Below are 20,770 nucleotides of genomic sequence, written 5' to 3' on the forward strand. Positions count from 1 at the left end.
GCTTCGCCTGCGGAAATAAAACTAAAAATTATGCATACCTTTATATTTGCTACTTATTTTAAATTTACAAACTGATTATTTTTAGCATATAGCCGAGACAAGATTTTATCATAACTTTTTTCTTTTTTTCGCCAAAACAACAGTATATTGTCCTATGCAGGCTACTTAAAATATATAAAAAAAACTTGCAAAAAAATTTCTAAATTTCGTATTGCTTGCGTAAGGTATCAGCTGCACAGAACAGAAACAAATTAATTTTTCGACACAAATCCTTACACTAATTTTCTTCACAACATTAGTACTCTGTCCAAAAAATATTGTTTAAATCTATATCAATATTTGTCTTGATTAAAAAACGGTCAGTAGCAAATTCCACCCAGAACGGATTGACCTAAAAATCTAGAAAAATCACAGTAATTACTAAAATAATTAGGAGCCGCGTAAGGGGTACTTTTTAAAACAAAAAACGACCCCAAAGTGCCCCAAAATTCGGTTGATTAAATTGATTAAGTTAAATAACTAAGTTAGTACTGAAGTACTAAGTTAGTTAGAAAATACCACAGCCAAAAAAAATCGATTATATCGCAAATCTTAAGTAAACGTTAAATTTTAAAATATCGGTAGAAATCCCATTAAGCTGAATTTTACAGTCGAAATTTTCCTTAAAATTGCTTCTGTTTTTTTAAATGCAAAAGACCGATCAGCAAACTATTTATTAGTTTTCAAATGTTGAGTTATCGACAAACTTTGGATTTGTAAAAAACAAAAACAAACAATGATTTGCTCTGCTATGTACACACACACGCACAAAATAAATATATCCAAAAAATGCGTATTTTACACACACAGCCATTAGATACATATGTATATGCGTGTGTACGTTTGTGTGTGTGAATTGCAGCTGACTAATTCAAATTCAAGATAATACTGATATCCTTTTGCTAAAAGAATATTTCATTTACATTTCAACAACATAAGACATTTTGTAACCGATTTTGGTGAACTAAAATTCAAATCGCATTGATAATATTAAAAGAACATTAAATATTCAAACCAATTGATTCTCTTGCTCTTTATTACACGTGATCATTTTGTTTAAACAAATTCAAATGTTTAAACAGTAAAGTAAACGTTAAATTTTAAAATATCGGTAGACCTTACAGAAATCCCATTAAGCTGAATTTTACAGTCGAAATTTTCCTTAAAATTGCTTTTGTTTTTTAAAATGCAAAAGCCCGATAAGCAAACTATTTATTAGTTTTCAAATTTTGAGTTATCGACAAACTTTGGATCTGTAAAAAACAAAAACAAACAATGATTTGCTCTCCCAGCGGGAATGTGAGAAGTTGGTTTTTGTGTTCTTGAAATCCTGTTCCTTTTTGCAGGCGGCGGTGTGGGGATAGATAATTTCTGAGCGTTAAATGGGGGTGGGTTTCTGAGTAGCATCGCTATCAGGCCACTTATGCGCTGTGTGAATTCTATGTCACTACGATTATAATTCTTTTAACAAAAAAAATCACCAACTTATAATATTAAAAAACCCTTTGATTTACACCAAAACCAAAAATCTTGTTCTCACATTTATCTTAAATTTTTAGTAATTTTAAAATTCGTAGAAAAAATATTATTAATTTTTAATAAAATAAATTAATTTAAATGATTATAATCAAAATGTCTATAATCATAATATTTATTGATGATTTTAATTTATTTTACTCAAAATGTTTACAAATAATAATAAGAATGAATGTGGGATTCAAAAAAAAATTATAAAGAAAAGCCACGGTAAGACGATTAAAATATTTGATCACATTTATCAAGGATTGCCATTAAATTACAAAGAAAACTATTATTGTTTTATACATTTTTAAATATTTTCTGTGAAATAAAATAATTTGATCGTCAGATCGTGGCCTAAGCTATTTTTAAGTGTTGTTAAAAAATAAAAATTCGTGTTGGTAGTATTAATAACACGAAAAATGCCTAATATACCTATAATATACGTAACCTTTAATGATTACGGTCACTGAAAAGTATTGATTAAACGAAATACTAATTCGGCGCCAAAGTGTGACCGAACTTTACAACGAAATTTACACCAAATGTATCTGGTATTTCTTTTGAATGTGGGATTCAAAAAAAAATTATAAAGAAAAGCCACGGTAAGACGATTAAAATATTTGATCACATTTATCACGGATTGCCATTAAATTACAAAGAAAACTATTATTGTTTTATACATTTTTAAATATTTTCTGTGAAATAAAATAATTTGATCGTCAGATCGTGGCCTAAGCCATTTTTAAGTGTTGTTAAAAAATAAAAATTCGTGTTGGTAGTATTAATAACTCGAAAAATGCCTAATACGTAACCTTTAATGATTACGGTCCCTGAAAAGTATTGTTTAAACGAAATACTAATTCGGCGCCAAAGTGTGACCGAACTTTACAACGAAATTTACACCAAATGTATCTGGTATTTCTTTTGGTATTTTCAAGAATATAATGCAGGGTCACATCATTTTTAAATTTGTTGGAAAAAGTGAAAAAAAGTGAAAATAGTTAATTTTAGTCTAAAAAACAATAAAAAGGTGAGTGATAAAATAAATTTTGTCTTTTTATAATCTTTATTTCAGCGTTACAAAGGTTAGTATCACAGATATTTTCGCCATTAATAAATATACGCCTCCGGATGCTATCTTCAACACAAATTCTGCATTTCAGTGACACTTGAAATGTTTTTAATCTTTACCAGTGGTAAATGGTGTGAGGTGTTCATTAAATGGTTGTATAAATAGTACTTCAGTACTAATATAGTTGATTAACTTAATCAAAATATTACATTTATTTCAGCCAGGCCGACTGAGACTTCTTGGGACCAGAAGTGTTGCGCCTGCGTTTGTCATATTTTATTTTTTCTTCTCATAGTTTTTGATAAAGTTACCCGACATAAAACAGCTGAACAGAGGGTAAATGATCGGCCATGGCAAACCAGGTCCTTTAATTTTGTGCGGAGACGTAATAATGGTAATTACTCTTATTATTATTCCTGGTCTTACATTCATATCTTAATTATTTTTGATATTTTCAGACGACAGACAAGACATGGATACCTAAGAACTGCATTCGGCCAAGCAAAACACGGGAATGCTTCAGGCATTAAACATTTTTAATTCCAATGCTTCGATTGTAAATATTATTAATAAATACACAAACAAATATTACAAAAAACATGATTTTTATTGTGGAAAATCAGATACTGCAAAGCAGTGCAAAACCAGAACTGCGAGGGTCTGGAAAAACCAAAACTGAGAGGGTGCGGAAAAGCAGACACTGCAAGTAGAGGAAGAGCATAACTGGGTACGTGTGGAAAATCTATAATGCGGGAAGTCGAAAAACCAGTGGATTTTGTCCTGCATTCTTCTGCCAGAGATCCAGATAGAAACCTCATTTCCCCCTTACTTTTTGTGTCACCCCCGTGTATTTTGAAACCAGAGATGGAAGAAATGTAAGGGGTGAATGAGGTTTTGTCCCTTCCGCTTCTATGGAGAAACCTCTTGAAAATATGTTATTTTCCAGAGGAATTTTCCCGGTGGGCTGCTATGTACACACACACGCACAAAATAAATATATCCAAAAAACCCACCGGGAAAATTCCTCTGGAAAATAACATATTTTCAAGAGGTTTCTCCATAGAAGCGGAAGGGACTAAACCTCATTCACCCCTTACATTTCTTCCATCTCTGGTTTCAAAATACACGGGGGTGACACAAAAAGTAAGGGGGAAATGAGGTTTCTATCTGGATCTCTGGCAGAAGAATGCAGGACAAAATCCACTGGTTTTTCGACTTCCCGCATTATAGATTTTCCACACGTACCCAGTTATGGTTTTCCTCCACTTGCAATATCTGTTTTTCTACACCCTCCCAGTTTTGGTTTTTCCAGACCCTCGCAGTTTTGGTTTTGCACTGCTTTGCAGTATCTGATTTTCCACAATAAAAATCATGTTTTTTTGTAATATTTGTTTGTGTATTTATTATCGAAGCATTGGAACTACAAATTTTTAATGAAGCATTCCCGGGTTTTGCTTGGCCGAATGCAGTACTTAGATATCCATTTCTTGTCTGTCTTCTGAAAATATCAAACATAATTTAGATATGAATGTAAGACCAGGAATAATAATAAGAGTAATTACCATTATTAGGTCTCCGCACAAAATTAAAGGATCTCTCCAGAAATTATGCCTGGTTTGCCATGGCCGATCATTTACCCTCTGTTCAGTTGTTTTATGTCGGGTATCTATATCAAAAACTATGAATAGAAAAAATAAAATATGACAAACGCAGGCGCAACACTTCTGGTCCCAAGAAGTCTCAGTCGGCCTGGCTGAAATAAATGTAATATTTTGATTAAGTTAAACAACTAAGTTAGTACTGAAGTACTATTTATACAACCATTTAATGAACACCTCATACCATTTACCACTGGTAAAGATTAAAAACATTTCAAGTGTCACTGAAATGCAGAATTTGTGTTGAAGATAGCATCCGGAGGCGTATATTTATTAATGGGGAAAATATCTGTGATACTAACCTTTGTAACGCTGAAATAAAGGTTATAAAAAGACAAAATTCATTTTATCACTCACCTTTTTATTGTTTTTTAGATTAAAATTAACTATTTTCACTTTTTTTTCACTTTTTCCAACAAATTTAAAAATGATGTGACCCTGCATCATATACTTGATAATACTAAATGCAGATTTGATATAAATTTCGTTGTAAAGTCCGGTCACACTTTGGCGCCAAATAAGTATTTCGTTTAAAAAATACTTTTCAGGGACCGTAATCATTAAAGGTTACGTATATTATTGGTATGTTAGGCATTTTTCGTGTTATCAATACCACCAACACGAATTTTTATATTTTAACAACACTTAAAAATGGCTTAGGCCACGATCTGACGATCAAATTATTTTATTTCACAGAAAATGTTTAAAAATGTAAAAAGCAACAATAGTTTTCTTTGTAATTTAATGTAATTCCTTGATTAATGTGATCAAATATTTTAATCGTCTTACCGTGGCTTTTCTCTATAATTTGGTTGAATCCCACATTCATCCTTATTATTATTTGAAAAATGTTGAGTAAAATAAATTAATATTATCATTATAGACATTATGATAATAATGTTATATAGTTTAATTTTTTTGATTAACAATTATTAATATTTTTTCTACGACTTTTAAAATTACTAAAAATTAAAACTAAATGTGAGAACAAGTCTTTTGGTTTTGGTGTAAATCATTTGGTGTAAATCAGAAATCACACAGCGCATAAATGGCCTGATATTGATGCTACTCAGAAACCCACCCTCATTTAGCGCTCAGAAATTATCTATCCCTACACCGCCGCCTGCAAAAAGGAACAGGATTTCAAGAACACAAAAACCAACTTCTCACATTCCCGCTGGGAATGCGTATTTTACACACACAGCCATTAGATAGGGGAGTGTAGGGTAATTTGACGAGTAGGGTAATGTGACGAACTCGTCGAATCTCACATATGACGTCACGACAAAAATTCCAAATAAATGTAGTCGTCTCCCCTTATCGTGTCGACAATGTATTTACAGTAATATTAATAAGAAGTCGCGTAATTTGTTCGTGAGGTAATTTTCGCTAAAAATGTGGTGCGCAAACTAGCAAACCTATTCAATTTACTTGTGTTTCATCAGTACCAGAGCAAAGATGAGTGGAAAATAAAATCAGGCAAATATATGCACGTATACATGAGATCTTTATCAACAGTTTTTGGTACCTCGCGTTTTTTTCTTTTGCGCCGTTTGAGAGTGACACCGTTTTTGCTCCAAGTCTACCTTGTAGGGTATCGTGACGAACTTTTTGTAGGGTATTGTGACGAACTTTTTTTATTCAAGAATTTTAATTGTTATCGTTAATTATTTGTAAAAAAAAATATAATAATACCAGATAACATTTACTGCTGCAGTTTTATTGTTGTTTTTAATAGTGAGGTCAGTTTAATTTAATTAAACAAAAAAAAAATTTTTTTAATTTAAAAAATTGCACTTGGAACATTTTTTTTTTGTAAGTTTCGGTATGATCTTATTACTTCTTTCTTTTCCGTATCGAAAATAACTTTTCCGTAAATTATATATAAAAAAATTTTTTTTTTGTTTGTGAAAAGGATGATTTACACCAAACGCTGTGGGATTTGGCTACGTTGAAATTTCGAATACAAATTTTTCAGAAATATGCGCAGTAAATGTAAGTAACTTTCTGCTTTTACACTTTTAAAAAATATTGATTTTTGGAGAAGTTACATTAAAGAACAAATCGTTCGTCACATTACCCTACATCTTTTGAAAGTGCAAAAAAAGAAGAGTTCACGCCAAACGCTGTGGCACTTGGCTGCATTGGAATTTCGAATCCGAATTTTAGAGGGATATGCTCAGTAGATGTAAGAAACTTTCTGCGTTTACACTTTTGAAAAATATTGATTGATAGAAAAGTTACATTCAAAAAACGAATCGTTCGTCACCTTACCCTACACTCCCCTACATATATGCGTGTGTACGTTCTAAGGAACTGAGATTCGATCAAATTCAAATTCTAGACAATACTGATATCCTTTTGCTAAAAGAATATTTCATTTACATTTCCACAACATACTTACATAAGACATTTTGTAACCGATTTTTGTGAACTAAAATTCAAATCGCATTGATAATATTAAAAGAACATTAAATATTCAAACCAATTGATTCTCTTGCTCTTTATTCCACGTGCTCATATTGTTTAAACAAATTCAAATGTTTAAACAATTTGATTCACGGCTTCCCCGCCCACCTGCCTTCCATATTATTATTCTAATCAAGGTGAAAAATTAATGTGATAACAAAAATACTGAAACAAAATATCAATGATAAAATGTAGTAATTTGGAATTGCCTTTCTTGATGTCTTTTTTTAAATTAGTCAAATACATAAAGCAAAACATTGCTCCGCATATTTGTTTCCCTTATAATTGTTGTCTACTGTGGATACCTTCCAAAACCCCCCGGTAGCAAATTCGCCAAGAGAATTTGGGTTGTAATAGTTTAAATAAATAGTTTAAAAATTGCATCTTTAAAAAACAAAAAATAAATATAGAAAATAGAAATAGAAAATGTAGAACAGGGTAGCAAGGCCAATATCAACAGGATTTGTTTTAAGGGACCGATGAAATAAAAATAAGCCTAAAATTATCCTATCTCTGGCATTCATTTTTTTAAATAAGAATTGGAGACATTAATTTTTTTTTTAACTGTCGAAGGATAAACATCCATTCACATTTTTAAGCGGTTGTAACATTTCAAGGCGAACTTAAATAAAAAATATTCCCTCAAATTTTTTAAATCTTAATCAAAATTATTATATTGGTTGTTGGAGAGCTACGTAAAACTTTTAGCAATTTTTTTTTAAGAATACAATTTTTTTTCCAGCGTTAAACGCTAATCGATTTGGAGTTGAATTACATACTTAACGCGGCGTGATAATCCATATTTTGGCAGTTTTTTGCTTTGTTTTCGATAAAGTACTGCTTTGAAATTCATATTTTTGCACTCTTAATTCATACAAAAAAATGCATAAATTTATCTGGGTAAGAGCGGGACAGCAATAGTTAAAACTCTCCGAAATTGAAAAAGAGTTTAATATTTTGAACATGTAAATTTAATCAAATTCGTATCCTATCTATTTTTTTCAAATAATGTTTCTAGGCTTTAATGGCAATGGATTGGGAATTTAATTACATGCTCAACGCAGTATGACATTCTATATTTAAATAATATGTTTTGGACAAAATACTAATGTTTTGAATGAAATTAGTGTAAGGATTTGTGTCGAAAAAGGAATCTGTTTGTTTCTGTTTTGTCCATCTGTTAACTTATGCAAACAATCCATAATAATTTTAAAAATATTTAAAAAAGACACATGTTTTTTTAAGTAGTTTTCAAAGGACAAAATATTTTTGTTTTTACGGATATCAAGGGAAAAAGTTCTGATAAAATCTTTTCTCGGTTTATAGAATAAAAATTAGGAATTTTTTAAATTTAAAATAAGTACCAAAGATAAAGCCATGCCTAATTTTCAATTTTAATTTCCGCAGGCGAAGCTGCGGGCTACAGACCCTGCTAGTTATTAATATTATTATAATCAAGGTGAAAAATTAATGTGAAAACAAAAATACTGAAACAAAATATCAATGATAAAATGCAGTAATTTGGAATTGCCTTTCTTGATGTCTTTTCTTAAATTAGTCAAATACATAAAGCAAAACATTGCTCCGCATATTTGTTTCCCTTATAATAGTTGTCTACTGTGGATACCTTCCAAAAACCCCCCGGTAGCAAATTCGCCAAGAGTATTTGGTTTGTAATAGTTTAAATAAATAGTTTTAAAATTGCATCTTTAAACAAGAAAGGAAGCTAGCTTCGGCCAGCCGAAGCTTATATACCCTTGCAGATCATTCCTATTAATTAACAAATCGCAAAAATGTTCAATTTTCTAATATTTCTCATTAATTTTTCGATCGTTCCTATGGCAGCTATATGATATAGTCGTCCGATTTTGATCAAATTAAAATTGAAATTCGAAAATATTTAAAAAGAGTCATATCCTAGAGTAGGGGATAATACAATAAAAACCAAAGAAGCTAGAATTTCTTTCCTATTACTTTTCCATTAATTTTCCGATCGTTCCTATGGCAGCTATATGATATAGTTTTTTAAATAATTAATTCGAAATTCAGATATATTTAAAAAATAACATCCCCAAAAGTAGAAGGTAATATTTCAAAAAACACCGAAGCTAGAATTTTTAAAGTTTTTTTTTCCGATTGTTCCTATGGGAGCCATAAGATATAGTTGTCCGATCCGGTCGGCTCCGACATATATACTACCTGCAATAGAAAAAAGACTTTTGGGAAAGTTTCATCCCGATAGCTCAAAAACTGAGAGACTAGTTTGCGTAGAAACAGACAGACGGACAGACGGACAGACGGACGGACAGACGGACAGACGGACATGGCTAGATCGACTCGTCTTGTGATGCTGATCAAGAATATATATACTTTATTGGGTCGGAAACGTCTCCTTCACTGCGTTGCAAACTTCTGACTGAAATCATAATACCCTCTGCAAGGGTATAAAAACAAAAAATAGAAATAGAAAATGTAGAACGAGGTAGCCAGGCCAATATCAACAGGATTTGTTTTAAGGGACTGATGAAATAAAAATAAGCCTAAAATAAGAATTGGAGACATTAATTTTTTTTAACTGTCGAAGGATAAACATCCTATCACATTTTGAAGCGGTTGTAACATTTCAAGGCGAACTTAAATTAAAAATATTCCCTCAAATTTTTTAAATCTTAATCAAAATTATTATATTGGTTGTTGGAGAGCTATGTAAAACTTTTAGCAATTTTTTTTAAGAATACAAGTTTTTTTTCCAGCGTTAAACGCTAATTTGGAATTGAATTACAAACTTAACGCGGCGTGATAATCCATATTTTGGCAGTTTTTTGCTTTGTTTTCGATAAAGTACTGCTTTGAAATTCATATTTTTGCACTCTTAATTCATACAAAAAAATGCATAAATTTATCTGGGTAAGAGCGAGACAGCAATAGTCAAAACTCTCCGAAATTGAAAAAGAGTTTAATATTTTTAACATGTAAATTTAATCAAATTCGTATCCCATCTATTTTTTTCTTAAAGAAATTTTTTTTCAAATAATGTTTTTAGGCTTTAATGGCAATGGATTGGGAATGTAATTACATGCTCAACGCAGAATGACATTCTATATTTAAATAATATGTTTTGGACAAAATACTAATGTTTTGAATGAAATTAGTGTAAGGATTTGTGTCGAAAAAGGAATCTGTTTGTTTCTGTTTTGTCCATCTGTTAACTTATGCAAACAATCCATAATAATTTTAAAAATATTTAAATAAGACACATGTTTTTTTAAGTAGTTTTCAAAGGACAAAATATTTTTGTTTTTACGGATATCAAGGGAAAAAGTTCTGATCTTTTCTCGGTTTATAGAATAAAAATTAGGAATTTTTTAAATTTTAAATAAGTACCAAAGATAAAGCAATGCTTAATTTTCAATTTTAATTTCCGCAGGCGAAGCTGCGGGCTACAGACCCTGCTAGTTATTAATATTATTATAATGAAGGTGAAAAATTAATGTGAAAAAAAATACTGAAACAAAATATCAATGGTAAAAAGCAGTAATATCGAATTGCCATTCTTAATGTCTTTTCTTAAATTAGTCGAATATATAAAGCAAAACATTGCTTCGCATTAATATTGGTTTCCCTTATAAGAGTTGTCTACTGTGGTAAGATATACTGATATCCTTTTGCTGAAAGAATATTTCATTTACATTTCCACAACACACTTACATAAGACATTTTGTAACCGATTTTTGTGAACTAAAATTCAAATCGCATTGATAATCTAAACTATTATAGAGGTCGACCCCTAAAAAACGGTCAGTAGCCCGCCTGCGCGGGCGCTCCGCCTTAAACTCGCGCTGTGGCAGTGTACCTGCAACAAAAAGTGGTCAGAAGGCGCACAAAGCCTCGTCGTGGACTCACCTGTCGAGGCAACAGCCCACCGCCAAATGTGGATGCCCGCACAAAATTCCGCCGGTCACGTCAGCTGATCGTGAAAATCAGCTGCGACCAGTGTTGGTCAACGGGCGACTCACAGAAGTCTGGCAGCGCTGCAGCTCTGCACACACGGAGCTTTGCACCACAGCGCCCCCTATGGCGGCGACTATCGCTGTCTGCCGGAAGCTAATTGCTACGAGCTTCACTTGTGGATCGCGCCAAAAACCGCAGCACACTTTTCCGGGCTGCTGTTCGCGATCCTTGGCAAAGAGGACGAATTTTGGCGTTTTTCACCGCCGAGGTACGCACGGGTGGTAAAGGTCATGGAACTGACTGACTGCCATCCTCAGCGCCCAGGCGGTACACCCAAAACGGGGCTCTGGCGACCGAGACGGGGCGGTATATCCTCCATCACCAATACGTCGGAGGGAAATCTTTGGCCGGCGATGGAAACGTACCCGGTCTGGAAAAACCCACGTAGCGTCTGTCCCATACTGGGCGGCTGCGTGGTCTGCGTCTGAGCCACAATGGCCGGCAGCTAACACACCTGGCAACAGGTATAAAATGCAGCCTCGCATTGGGCCAAAATGCACATGTTCAAAGGAATGTCTTCGCAAAACGAAAATACTCCAGGTGGCAGCCACAAATGTGGAAATCCACCCGCGGGGGAACCCGCGGCCAGGGGAAGGATTCTGGAGACCCTAAAAAACATTCCAAAGAAAACCGATGTGGCGGTGGCTGACTTGGCCGCCACTGAGAATAAAGCACCAAGCCAAGAAAAAAATAACGAAGAAGGGCCCTTGGCCTTCAGGAAAAGCAGCTGGCTCATGCGATCCCCGGTTCGTACGCCGGGCGGCACCTTGGAGCCATACAAGGCCACTGAGCATGGGGACAACAACACCCCCAAAAGAGCCCTGGAAGAGACCAGCCCAAACGCTCAGAGGAACACGCCGCCAAAAAAAAGCAAGGCAACAGAGGAGCCTTCCGTCCTTGACAACCTGTCGGAGCTAGGGAGGATCCTGGACGAAGTCCTGATCAGCGTGAACGATGGCAAGGTGCGCCACATCACGATGGCTACAAAGGCCAAGCTAGCGCGCATGAAGCAGCTACAGTCCAGCATCGGAGCGTGGCTGAACGCACCGAACGTAGCCGAGAAGGACCGCAAGGAGGATACCGCGGAAAAGGCCCAGCAAACCATGAAGGTCTGGACTGAGGCGAGAACAGTTCAAACTGACAACCTCCTCCTAGAAGTGGCCAAAGCAAGCGAGAAGAGCGCAGACAAAATGAGGGAGAACATAGCGCAAGTCCTTGGCAGCAACGCCGAGGTCCGCGCTATAACTGAGGACTCCAAGGTGACGGTCTTCGAGGTCAGAGGTCTCGACGCGCTGGTGAGGGAGACGGAGCTTTCAGCTGAAATCGCTAAGCAGTAGGGAATAGATGCGAGAAAGGTGAAGATTCGCAGTATCCGCCCCAGATTTTCTGGTACACAGACGGTCGTGTTCAGCCTGCCAGTTCCTCAAGGAAAAATGGAAAGGAGGAAAGGAGCCACAGGCAGATCAGGATCGGCTGGTCCTTATGCCGGATCCGGGAGTTGGGCGGTCCACCGCGGTGCTTCAAGTGTCTGGAGCTAGGCCACATCGCGATCAGATGCAAGAGCCGTATCGACAGGAGCGGGAACTGCTTCAAGTGCGGTGAGCCGGGCCACATGGCCGCAGGCTACTCCAAGGAACCGCGGTGCCTCACCTGCGCCACAGCGGGCATAAAGGACACGACGCATCAGACAGGCAGCAAAAAATGCCCCTCCGGTTGCAGTGGTGGTAGCACAACATCGACTTCATGCAACTGATTCAGCTAAACATGAATCACTGCAGGGCGGCTCAGAATCTGCTCATGCAGACCGTTCGAGAGCTGGGCGTGGAGGTGGCAATTTTGAGCGAACCTTACAAGGTCGGAAACGATCGACGATGGGCCGCTGATATAAATGGCACGGCAGCCCTATGGCTTTGCGGCGGAGACGGGCTCGAGATAACCAACATCAGGGCGGGCAATGGGTTCGTCCGAGCAAAAATTGGAGACTTCTGGGTGTACAGCTGCTACCTAGCCCCAAGCGTATCCGCGAAGGACTTCGAACGGATCATGGACGACCTCTGCAGCGACCACCGAGGGAAAACCAAAGTGGTGGTTGGAGTGCCTGGGCCGAGGAGTGGGGTTGCCCATCTACAAACGCCAGGGGACGCGCTGTCACAGACACCGTGGCTTCGCTTGATGTTGTCCTGCTCAACGAGGGCTCCCAGCAAACCTTTAGCAGAGCCAGTGGTGGATCCATAATTGATCTCACGTTCGTGAGCAGCTCCTTAGCCAGCCGAACATCCTGGAGGATAGGCGATGTGTACTCTGCCAGTGATCACGAAGCCATACTTCTGACCTTTGGCGTCACAGCGAGCAACAGACTGACGCCGGCTGTACACAGGAAGGCCTACCGACAGGACACGTTCAGGACACAAGTCTTTGCCAGAGCGCTGGAAGGCTTGTCGGTCTCCGATGGGGACACGGCTGACGATGCAGCAAACAAGCTGGCAGCTCGTCTAGAGGAAGCCTGCGATCAAAGCATGGACCAGCGAAGGACATTCCGCAAGGACCATTCGCCTGTGTACTGGTGGACGGAGGAGATCGCGAGTCTGCGGAGGACCTGCCTGCGGGCAAGAAGGTTGGTCCAGCGTGCCAGGGGCACACCGAACCTGGAATCCCTCAACAAAACGTAGAAGGCTGCGAAGAAGGCACTTAAGCTATCGATCAGGGACAGCAAGAGGGAATGCTACTGGAAGCTATGCGACGAACTCGAGAACGACCCTTGGGGAAGAGCGTACAAGATGGTTGTGAAGCGTATGAGTGCTGGCAATAGATCGCCATCAGACCCGTCGGCCCTAGAAGCCATCGTGCAAGCGCTTTTTCCAGCGGGACGTAGGCACTCCACTCCTCGCTGCACTAGTGGAATCAGTGACTCCATATGTCCTGTCACGGAGGCTGAACTCCTGGCGACCGCTAGGGTCCTACCCAATAAAAAGGCACCTGGACCGGATTCAGTCCCGAATGGAGCAGTCAAGGCCCTGCTCTCTCTTCAGACGAAGGCGGTAACAGATTTGTTCAACAAGTGCCTAGTGGAAGGGACCTTTCCCGACCGGTGGAAGCGCCAAAAACTTCTGCTAATCTCGAAGCCGGGCAAGCCAGCGGGAGAACCCTCGTCGTACAAGCCCATCTGTCTGTTGGACACCATCGGGAAGGTCTTCGAGAGGGTCATAGCAGCAAGACTGAACGCCGCCCTTGAGAGCGCAGGAGGACTTTCTCCCAACCAATATGGGTTCCGAAAGGGAAGATCAACCCTGGATGCGATCGGGAAAGTAACCAAGATTGCCGCTGAAGCCATCGCAGGCGCAAGATGGAAGGGAGGGACGAAGGAGTATTGCCTTTTAGTGACCCTCGACATCCAGAATGTGTCAACACGGCGGATTGGGGAAGAACGCTGGAGTCACTAAGGTCCTTCAATATCCCCGGGTACTTGATGAACGTAGTCCACAGCTACCTCAGCAAAAGGCAGCTGTCCGTCGACACCTCATCCGGACCAAGGATCTACGAGGTCACTGCCGGAGTTCCACAGGGTTCGGTGCTCGGGCCTTTGCTGTGGAACACTATGTACGACGGTGTCCTGAAGCTCCCAATGCCAAGCAACACCAGCATAGTCGGCTTCGTCGATGACGTGGTGCTGGTAGTGGTTTCCAAGCATGTGCCAACTATAGTCGCGACTGCCAACAGGGCGATCAAAGCGGTGGAGGCGTGGCTTTCTGTGGCGGGCTTAGAACTGGCAGCACAGAAAACGGAGGCTGTCCTAATCACGAGCAGGAGAGTGGTGGAGACGGCGGAGATCCTGGTCGGTGGGACCACAATTCAGTCGCAGCGTGCCCTGAAGTATCTGGGAGTAATGCTAGACACACGCCTGTCGTTCCGCGAGCACCTCGAGTACGCGAACAAGAAAGCGAGGGAGACGACAAGATCGCTCTGCAGGATCCTGCTGAACACGAGAGGGCCGAAACAGGACAAGAGGATACTCCTCGCGAGCGTGGTCAGGTCGCAATTGCTGTACGCGGCACCGGTGTGGGCGGAGGCCACGGCTAAGGATAGCTACATGCGAGAGGTCAACTCGACATATCGTCTGTGCGCTATCAGAATATCGTGCGCCTTTAGAACCATCTCTGACGATGCGGTTCTAGTCATCGCTGGCCAAGTCCCGCTGGGAGAACTTGTACGGGAATCCAAGGATATCCGCACCACCCTGAGTCTCATCCAGGATGATCCGAGGGCCAAAGCCGAGGCCAGGGCCCGCTCCAGAATGCAGAGCGTCAGCAACTGGCAGAAAGCATGGGATATCTCGAGCAATGGACGGTGGACCCACAAGCTCATCCCCTGCATGGAGGCGTGGTTAAATCGCAAGCATGGCCAGGTGGACTACTACCTATCGCAGACGCTAAGCGGGCACGGCTGCTTCCGGAGCTACCTAAAGCAGTACGGACACGAGACGGAGGATGGGTGCCCGGAGTGCGGTAGCGGGACGCTCAGCACGTCCTGTTTGAGTGCCACCGGTTCAACCACGAGCGCCAAGTGCTGGAGGAGATAGCCGGGGCAAGAGTCCAACCTGAAACCCTCGTTCCCCTGATGATAGGGAACCAAAGGACGTGGGAGGCAGCAGCAGCATTCGCAGCAAGCGTTCTGCGGACGCTGCGATCGCTGGAGAGGGAAAGGAGAGGAGCAGCGGGTTAGGTGGCCATTTTTCGCGCGAAGCAATGCCTTGCGGCGGTACCGTGCGAAGTCGCCCCTAATCACGCATAGTCAATATTGCTAGTTTAGATAATCATTGTTGTTGTTAATAAAGGAAAACAAGAAAGGAAGCTACCTTCGGCCAGCCGAAGCTTATATACCCTTGCAGATAAAGTAATACTCACTCGGTGCAGTTCCAGGGATTCCAGATTCAGTTTCTATTTTTGAATTTTGTTTTTAAGTAGTCAAGAATTAAAACGCCTACTTCCTACAAAGTAACAATGAATTTTCTTATATATGTTTGAATATTCCTATGGAGCCTTAAGATATAGTGGTCCGATCCGGCTGGCTCCGACATATGTACTACCTGCAATAGAAAGAAGACTTTCGGGAAACTGAGAGACTAGTTCCCATAGAAACGGACAGACGGACAGACGGACATGGCTAGATGGACTCGGCTATTGGTGCTGATCAAGAATATATATACTTTATGTGGTCGGAAACGTCTCCTTCACTGCGTTGCAAACATCTGACTGAACTTATAATTTTAAGGAAAATTTCGACTGTATAATTCAGCTTAATGGGATTTCTGTAAGGTCTACCGATATTTTAAAATTTAACGTTTACTTAAGAAAAAGGCGCAAAAAAATAGATTTGCGATATAATCGATTTTTTTTTTGGCTGTGGTATTTTCATTTTCCCCTTGCGCGGTCACATTTAAATTGCGACAGCAGGACATACATATGTACATACATACATGTGCCAGCAGAACATACATACTAATGGGGACGCGTGACGTCACATCAGGTTAGCCAAATTTGAAAATATTGGTGACTTGGTTAAGGATGCTGAATCTTCAAGAAATTTAAATGCAGTTATTTGCGGGTATGCCATAAGATTATGAACGTCACATTTTTATTTTTAAACCATTTTAACAACATTTATAACAGAGAAATGGCAAAAGAAAGAATTAAAAAAAACAAATCGAATTTTGGGGAAGAAAAGTATCTTCGATGGACCGCGATTTCTTAAAAACTCTCATCTGTCAAAAGAAATTGCTGTCCAAGGGGGATTATATTAAATTCTTAAGAAATCGCGGTCCATCGAGGATACTTTTTTCGCGAATTTCGGGGGTGAGTCCGTTAATCTAGAGTATTACCGGCCATTGCAATCTGCAGTTACTAGGGAAAATCTTTGAAAACATCAGGGAACACAATAAATATGATAAAACATCGCAAGCCAGTGAATTTGTCGAGCCCATACTCTTCAGATTCAAAACGGAAAAAAGTAATCAATTTTTTTTCTTTCTTAATGGCCCAGTTTGTACAAATTTATTTTTATTTAAAAACATCGATATTTTTCGTTCCGGTCTGTCTCCTGCTCTTGGTAGTAATCTTTTAGCTAAAATTTAAATACCCTCTGCAAAAGTATATTTATGTTCATGTTTATATGAGTAAAAACAATTGCAAATATACGCCAAGCCAATAGAAATGCCCATTTTTAGTCAAAACCATCGAAAAACATCGATGTTTTTTGACAAAAACATCGAAAACATCAATGTTCCCAAAAATCGATATTTCTCCACCTCTACTACTGACCGTTTTTTTAATCAGACAAATATTGATATAGATAAGGAAGGTAGGTGGACGGGGAAGCCGTGAATCAAATTGTTTAAACATTTGAATTTGTTTAAGCACTATGAGGCACGTGTAATAAAGAGCAAGAGAATCAATTGGTTTGAATATTTAATGTTCTTTTAATATTATCAATGCGATTTGAATTTTAGTTCACAAAAATCGGTTACAAAATGTCTTATGTAAGTATGTTGTTGAAATGTAAATGAAATATTCTTTTAGCAAAAGGATATCAGTATTATCTTGAATTTGAATTAGTCAGCTGCAATGCACACACACAAACGTACACACGCATATACATATGTATCTAATGGCTGTGTGTGTAAAATACGCATTTTTTGGATATATTTATTTTGTGCGTGTGTGTGTACATAGCAGAGCAAATCATTGTTTGTTTTTGTTTTTTACAAATCCAAAGTTTGTCGATAACTCAACATTTGAAAACTAATAAATAGTTTGCTGATCGGTCTTTTGCATTTAAAAAAACAGAAGCAATTTTAAGGAAAATTTCGACTGTAAAATTCAGCTTAATGGGTTTTCTGTAAGGTCTACCGATATTTTAAAATTTAACGTTTACTTAAGAAAAAGGCGCAAAAGAAACGATTTGCGATATAATCGATTTTTTAACCGCGAATTTTAAACGGTAGTGTCGTTCCACAAATGTTAGCTGTTGTATTTCATTTTTCCCTTGCGCGGTCACACTTAAAGTGCGACAGCAGGACATACATACATACATACATGCGCCAGCAGAACATACATACAAACATATGGGGAGGCCGTGACGTCACATTAGGTTAGCCAAATTTGAAAATATTGGGGACTTGATTAAAGATGCTGTATCTCAAAAAAATTTAAATGCAGTTATTTGCGGGTATGCCATAAGATTATGAACATCACATTTTTAAACCATTTTAACAACATTTATAACAGAGAAATTGCATAAGAAAGAATTAAAAAAAAAAACAAATCGATTTTTGGGGCACTTTGGGGTCGTTTTTTGTTTAAATCTCTACGTCATACTCTGCGCTTAAATATTTCCGAATTAATTTGATTTTTTTAGATTTTTAGGTCAATCCGTTCTGGGTGGAAGAGATGAAGGAAACCCTGACCAAATTTGAGGCTACACTGTCGACCCTACTTGGCCAAATGGCCAACGTAAAGGAAGACATAAAAAGGGTTGGAGAAAAGGTGACCGGATTGGAGGGTGACCGGGTGAAGGACAATCGGGTTGTTCCAACACCCAAGCCCTTGACCGCCGCTCGCACCGAGTATGAGTTTAAGGAAATTTCGAGATTACCAGACTGCGTGAAAGAATTACAAACCTTTGAGGGGGAGTCCGGTAGTTACGATTCATGGATTGGAAGGGCTGAGGCGGTCTTGAAGGATTACGAAGTAATCAGGGATAGACCCTTATACCGTTCCATAGTACTCAGTATCAGGCAGAAGATTAGCGGTAATGCTGAGACGACCCTGTTGTCGTATAATGTTCCGGACGACGATTGGCCCGAAATTAAGCGGGTCTTGTCCCTCCATTACGCGGACAGGCGCGACCTTCGCACATTGGAGCACCAGATGGGTCAAATGACCCAGAGTACGAAGTCCATTGATACATTTTATTCAAGTGTTAACAACCACTTTGCACTCATAATTCGCTACCTTAAGAACGGCAGCCAGAGCGCGGAAGTTGCGAACGCCTTAGTGGAAGCTTACAGAGATAGGGCCTTAGACGTGTTTATTAGAGGCTTGAACGGCGACTTTTCGAAATTGTTAATCATAAGAGGACCAAAAAATCTGCCAGAAGCTTACGCAATCTGCCTTGAGTTGCAGAACTTGACGTCCAAAACGCAGGTTACCTACTCCTCTCCTCTCCCCACATACTCCAATAAACCCCATAACTATCAGAACTACCGCCCCAGGTATACCTGGACGAACCACTCGGCTAATGACCAATATCAAGACTCGGGGAAAGGTTCACAATCTTTCTCAAAATACTCAAATCCACGGGCCATATAAATGGAACCCAGTCCATCAGGGAACTCTTTTCGATCTAACCAAAACCAAAGTGTAAAATGGAGCCCCAGCACTTCTTCCAACCTTAACCCATTCCGAAAATCCCAGAGATTATATCACCTGAACGCTTCTCCGTCCTCGACGAACGCCGTCCGTAACGAGTATGAAGAAAGGGCTGTTGGCGAAACTTATCGTGAAAGCACAGACCCGGCCGACTGCCGCACGGAAGGTGAAGTCGATAGGTTCGACGAAGCAAATTTTATGGCCGACGCCTGGTAGATATTGCACTCCCTTTCCCAAACCTTTTAAAGTCCAATCCGCAGCAGGGGATATAAAAATAACCCACCAAGTAACCGGACCCTTCTTTAAGCCGGTAGGCAACAATTCCTCTATTAAATTCTTTGTCCTCCCCGGCCTTAGTAGTATGTTTTTGGGGGTTCTGGATACAAAGGCTGGATACAAAAGTGGAGGGGGAGGTAATTCATTATGCTAATTAGGGTAATAAATCAGGACAATGTGACAGGTGTGGGGGGTAATTAAAGTTAATGGGTGCGTGACGAGTGATCGTTAATTAGGGTCCACAATAGTTATATACAGCTTTTGTATCTAGGATTTGTATTCAGGAATCAGGAATCCCGAAATTCGGTCCAGAAATAGGGGGAGATATTAATGGCGGGTGACGGGTGATCGTAAATTAGGGTCCACAATAGTTATATCCAGCTTTTGTATCTAGGAAATGGGGTGAAAGAGGGGAGGCATTCCTCTTAAGTGGTTGACGAGTAGGTTGACGGGATCGAACGTGGGAGAAGTTGGAAAAATAGGGTGAAACGAGGGGAGGGAATCTAGTTAAGCGGGTGAGAAGTTACTGGGGTGTGTCAGGTGATCATAGCGATATATTTGGGTTATCCTAGTTAATGGGGGAGAAATTACTGGGGTGTGCCGGGTGTCCTTTGCTTAGATTAAGAAAGTGTGGTGCTCACACGGGTACGTGTTAGAATGTCACGGGCTGTTGTCACGTCCAAAAGAAACAGCTGAAAGCAAGCACCCTTGAAAAGGGATCCCTTTGCTTGCCACTGAGAAACAAACTCCCAAAGAAACAGCTGAAAGCAAGCACCCTTGAAAAGGGATCCCTTTGCTTGCCACTGAGAAACAAACTCCCACCCCAATAACAAAAAGAATATGTAAATTTTAAATTCAAGTATATTTTTTTATTTTTTTAACCTGAAAGAAATAGCTGAAAAAAAAATCACCCATCACAACAAAAGAAGATGTTAATTTGAATTTAGGTCATGAATTTCTCTATTTTTTTTTTTAACTTTTTGATCTGAAAGAAATATCTGAAAAAATCACCCATCCCCCCACAAAAGAATATGTTAATTTCAAATATATTTTTATTGTTTTATTTATTTTTTATTTGTAAATTTAAGGTTAAGATTTTTGTATTTGTTAATTAAAGCAATAGCTTTAATTCTAATGTATGGTGCCTGGTGACATTGACATGTATCCGGGCCCTCTCTTACGTCATCGTCGGCCCAGGGACATGTTAGCATATGAACACCATACCTAGATTCTCTCTCACCGACTCGATCCATCTGTTGAAAATTGGAGAAGTCCATCTCCAGGGACTCCCGATGATCCTC

The 20,770-nt window shown here is 39.1% G+C and overlaps 1 protein-coding gene and 1 long non-coding RNA gene across 3 annotated transcripts in view; both read right to left on the minus strand.

Moving 5' to 3' along the window:
- LOC138912343 (kelch-like protein 10) overlaps positions 1-20,770 on the minus strand; it is a 250,872-nt gene that overhangs the window by 210,477 nt on the left and 19,625 nt on the right. The gene's annotated exons all lie outside the window — the stretch shown is intronic.
- LOC138912584 (uncharacterized) lies at positions 3,822-5,038 on the minus strand. 2 transcript variants are annotated; one of them, XR_011418129.1, is made up of 3 exons: positions 4,648-5,038; positions 4,195-4,381; positions 3,822-4,130 (listed from the first exon to the last, which is right to left on the minus strand). It is a non-coding gene; the product is annotated as an uncharacterized lncRNA (long non-coding RNA). The 2 variants fall into 2 exon arrangements; XR_011418128.1 differs by having other exon boundaries at positions 3,824-4,130; positions 4,195-4,385.

The sequence above is a fragment of the Drosophila takahashii genome, chromosome 2R (genome assembly GCF_030179915.1).
Source record: "Drosophila takahashii strain IR98-3 E-12201 chromosome 2R, DtakHiC1v2, whole genome shotgun sequence".
Taxonomy (NCBI): Eukaryota; Metazoa; Arthropoda; class Insecta; order Diptera; family Drosophilidae; genus Drosophila; species Drosophila takahashii.